This window comes from Ailuropoda melanoleuca, chromosome 2 (genome assembly GCF_002007445.2).
Source record: "Ailuropoda melanoleuca isolate Jingjing chromosome 2, ASM200744v2, whole genome shotgun sequence".
In the NCBI taxonomy this organism is placed as follows: Eukaryota; Metazoa; Chordata; class Mammalia; order Carnivora; family Ursidae; genus Ailuropoda; species Ailuropoda melanoleuca.
Genome location: NC_048219.1, coordinates 77,724,461 through 77,729,563, shown reverse-complemented (window position 1 = coordinate 77,729,563; position 5,103 = coordinate 77,724,461). Strand labels below are relative to the sequence as shown.

General features: G+C 40.9%; 1 pseudogene; it reads left to right on the top strand.

Moving 5' to 3' along the window:
* Window positions 1-2,679: 2,679 nt before the first annotated feature.
* LOC109491052 lies at window positions 2,680-3,256 on the top strand (annotated as a pseudogene).
* Window positions 3,257-5,103: the final 1,847 nt, after the last annotated feature.

Sequence of the window (5,103 nt, the reverse complement as noted above, 5' to 3'; positions counted from 1 at the left end):
TTGTCTTTTTATCTGTATAGTTATGTCACAATTTCATTTCGATCAGTATTCAATATCTACGTTATTAGAACCACATAAAAGCTGTTTACTACTGTGTCATGTAGTGTACTATTATAGCGGCTGCTTCCTTGTTCAACTTTGTTTTTTCACATAGTTAATAGTTGCCTTCTTTTTTTTCCACTTCCCTGTTCAACTTTAGTTTTTCATGTGGTTAATAGCTTGCTTTCTTTCTTTCTTTCTTTCTTTCTTTCTTTCTTTCTTTCTTTCTTTTTTCCCCATCTTCTTAGTATTTTATGTATCAATGACTGGCTTAATTTCCTTATTTCCTCCAACAACTTCTTAAATGCAGTTTGCTATCATTTGTATCCCCCCCCCCACTTCTCTTTCCTGCACCCCCAGCCCAAGGGAGTTGTCTCCTGGAACCTTAAGTCTTCCTGTTCTGTGAACTGTTTACTGTCCAGGTCAGCTACACACCTCTTATTCTGAGACTTCCCTTTACCACTAACCTGGACATTCCCTTCACTTCTTCCCTTTCTTGGACCTCATGCTTCCTCTTTTCTTGTTTGGTAGAGCATATTGCCTAGCAGCTTCTTCAGACATGATACAGTGGAGTTAGGTTTGTTGAGATTTTTGTAATTCTAAAATATCTTTATTCTATCATCACACATCATGATAGTTTGAGTAACTGTATATCCCTAAAGTGGAAATAATTTTTCTTTGTAATACTGAGTGTAGTTCTCCCCTCTCTTCTAGCTTCTAGGGTAGCTAGCTGCTAATTACTAAACTTTTGTACGTAACCTGTTTTTTTGTCTGAAACATTTTTCTATTAATTCTTTATCCTTGGTGTACTGAGATTTCATGAGGATATGTCTTGGTGCAGCCTTTTAAAAGGTTTGTTTTGGGAAGAACACTTTTTGGACTTTTAAATTGATACCTTAGTACTTTGGTTTTCCAAAATATCATCAAATTATTTCTTTGCTTTATCCATTTTCTGCGTTCCATATTTCTACGACCTCTGTTGATTTGCTAGTAGAGGTAGAATTCTCCAATTTCCTTATCTTTTCCATATTATTATTCATATCTTTGTCTGTGTTCTACTTTCAATGGGATTTCTCCAACTTAATCTTCCAATTCTTCTTTTGAATTTTTAATTTTAGTTATATTGCTAATTTGCAAGAGCTTTTTCTTATTCTCTTATTCTCTTATTGTACCTTTTTTATAGCATCCTTGTTTCTCTGAGGATGCTAATTATTGCTTTCTTTAAAATTAGTTTTCTTCTCCTAGTTTTTTCTTTTCTCTTTGCTTTTTATGTTTAGGCCTTTCTCAAAAATCTAGACCATTTTCCTTCTGTTCATTTTTTAAAGAAGATTTCTTTATTTATTTGAGAGAGAGAGAGAGCAGGGGGAGGGGCAGAGGAAGAGGAAGAATCTCAAGCAGACTCCCCTCTGGTCACAGAGCCCGACAGGGGGCTCACTTTCACAACCCTGAGATCACGATCTGAGACGAAATCAAGAGTCGGATACTTAACAGACTGAGCCACCCAGGCGCCCCTACCTTCTGTTCATTTTTTTAAATATTATATTTACTTACTTGAGAGAGAGTGAGAGCAAGAGAGAGAGAGAGAGCACAGAGGAAGAGGAAGAAGCAGACTCTCCACTGAGCAGAGAGCTTGATGTGGGGTCATGACCTGAACTGAAGACACTTAACAACTGAGCCACCCAGGCACCCCCCTTTTGTTCATTTTTAAGACTAAAATGATTGGAAGACTGATTGGAAGTCTTCTTTGATTGGGCCAGCTTGATGACTACTGGAGTTCAACCTGTGGACTGGATGTTTTTTCCTTGGGGAAATACGTGTGCGTGTGTGTGTGTGTGTGTGTGTGTACCTACCCCCTCTGCCAGGGCCACCGAGATTCTCCAGAGAAGGACAATCCCCTCTCCTCTCCTGAAGGTGTAAGTGAGGCAGCTGTGCCCAGAGGGTATTCTGAGCGTGGGAAGGGGACTGAGTGCCTCACTATTCAGGATGCAGCCTTTCATATATTTCCTGTCTTTTCAGTTGGCCACCTCCCCCAGGCCCTCTGCCAGTCCTGGTATCTCTGTACTCAGAGGCCCTCTGGTTCAATTGCTCTCAAGAATAAGTCTCTTCTCTCCCACCAAAGTGAGAGAGGGGTAGTCACGTGGCCAGGCAGGGTTGGGTCCTGGGGCTCTAACTGATCCTTCTGCAGATGTTCAGCATATTCCGCTGTTCAATCACAACACACGTCCGCCTTCCTTGCACCTGGTACCTCTGGGATTTTCATCTCTTCTGGGTTCTTCAGAGTGAATAGGATTGCTTCTCACTAATATACATATCCACAGACACTTAAGTTTATTTGTTTTAAGCTTTCTCTGCTCTGCTAAATCAATTCCCAACATCTCATATAGTTTTTGTCTTATTTGTATATTGTGGCTTGGGATTATGTATGTTTTCTTAGTTTTACCAGTGACGGAATGCATATTTTATTCTAGTCCTTCTTAGCGCTTCTGTGATTTTTTAAAGAAAGTAAGCAGAAATGTCAATTTGAAACCAGAAGATCCTGCCCTTTCCTGTTGCAGGTGGCCTGGAGTCAGCTCCTGGGTCTCTGACACCCGAAAATTGAAAGCTGTTTCACATCCCGTCCTGTACCTGGTGGCCATCCCCATGCCACAAAATGAATATATTGAATTACACCATAAATGCTATGGGTAGTGTTTGGATTACCATGGGAAAAAGGTAAAGAAAGAGGGTCAGATAGGCTCGTGAATGTTCAAGGAAGGCCAAAAAGATGGTCAAAAAGCTAAGCTCTGCCATAAACAACACGATGCTGAGAAAACACAAATGAAAAAGGTTATCAAGATGCATGAAGAGAGAAACCCCAAACAAAAGAATGATGAAAAGACTCCACAAGGAGCAGGACCTGGGTATCTGCTGAAGAGAGAGGGACAGCCCACGCTGAAGTGCTTTCCAATACGATTAACAAAAATGAAAAGAGATAGCCGGAAAATGGGAAGTCCCTTTGCCAAGAGCTCATGCCCAGGAGAAACACAAGTGTTCAAGAGAAAGAAGAAGGCATGGAAGAGCATGGTTATTAAGTCGGCTTTATTGGACATGGCTCAACTCAAAAACCACCTACATATGAAAGATCCCACGAAGAGGCAAGGTTACTTGGGGAAAACATGCCCGGGTCGCCAACAGTCCTGAAAATGATGTATGCATAAATGCAGTCTTACTGCTTTGACAGCAGCTTCATACAAGTAACTCCATAGGATTATTGAAGACTGTACACGAATCAGGAAAACCACCATTACCGTGACGTTTCTGAATTCTACCAAGCAGTTTTACATGTCTGCAATTGTTGAGAGAATTATTTATTCTATTGTTAAAAAAAATCAAAATAGACAAATTTGACAAAACCCAAAAACCAAAAACCAGGAGAACCTCATCCTTCCTTGCCCCTTCAAGTTCCACTGCTTAATTCACATCCTCATTGATTCTCACCTGTACCTTTTAGATATCCTCTAGCTGCTTTCCTGGTCTCCAATTTCTTTCCCTTCTAAGTTATCCTTTACAGATAATCTGATCTGATCTCATCCCTCCCCAACTCAAGAATGCTCTATGGCTACTCAAAACAAACAGAACTGTGTCCTTCCCAGTTTGGTTTCAACCATCCTTTCCACTCTTTCATCTACCCCTAGACTCATAAACTCTATTTTCCAACAAGCATCTGTTGAAAAGTTACCATACGCCAGGTCCATACTAGGCATTTGTGGGTGCAAGGATGAGAATATAGTTCATGCTCTCAGAAACCTCAGAGTCACAGACAGGGAAAGGCTGTTTCCTATCCCCATATCTGTCTGTTAAAAATCTGTCTGTCCATTCAAAGTCAACCTCAAGCAATAAGCCTCCTTTATCTTCATTTTGGAATTAATCTCTTCTACCCCCAGGCTCCCCTGAGCATTTTTCCTGTCCTGCTATTAGAATCCAGATTACCTTGAATATGCCTGTAGATGTGTCTGTCTCCCTCACCTGAGGAACAACAGATCTCTGTTACATCAGGAAAGCATTTTGCATAAAGCAGGAACTTAATAAAAATGTATTGAAAATATCAAGCTTTCCTGTTACTGAATTCAAGGAAGAAATGTTCAGTTGGCGTTTATATAAGGGACACTGAACTGCTTTATTTATTCTTTTGACATTCACACATTTATTAACCTGCTGTGGACCAGGCCCTGTGCCCTACACTGTGGTTATAGAGATGAAAAAGGCACAGTTGTGTCCTGACGTGCCTCACAGTCCAGCGAGGAGACAGTAGTGCAAACAATTACAAAAGCCTGAGACAGGCTATAATAGAGGTGGAGAAGGGCAGGAAGAACTTAGAGCCCTGCCTGGGAAGGGAGGGGGTGCAGGCACCAGAAAGACGGTGATATCCAGCCAAGATGTGAAAGATGGAGAGCAGTTCCCTAGAGAGAAAAGGAATGAAAAGGAAATCCTAACGGATGTTATTTTCACTTTTGGATATAGTGAAGGGTTGAGGGGGGACCATAGTTCTTGTTCAAACAGATTCATCCCTTGAATAATCAAATGCTTGTGAAGGACCTACTGTGGGCCAGGTCCCACACTAGACAGATGTTTTTAATATAAATTATCTAAAAAGTGGGTAAAAAAAAGGAGCAGCCCATTTTAATTCAAAGGGTTTTATAAAGAACTGCCATAATGTAGTCCAGATAAATGTTCTAATGATTTCTTAATTCAAAGAAAAAGCTTAGAAGAATGTGTGGAGATAATGTATCCATTACACAGTTTCTCAAATATCTGCTGTCCCCCGCAAGCATTTGGCAAGAGCTGCATTGCAATCAATTCCTGGTTGAATTCTCTGATGAGGGTCGGAAATGCCATTATTCTGAGTTGTTGATTAAAGAGGGATTCGCATGCTGTATGTACCAGATGTGCAGGGGGTGGGGCCGACGGCCTGTGCAGAATGATTAGGAGCCTGATTTGTATTCTGTCACAGAGGCAGAGGCAATAAACTCATAGTGGCTGAGGAAGGAAGTGTGTGTGTGTGTGTGTGTGTGTGTGTGTGTGTGT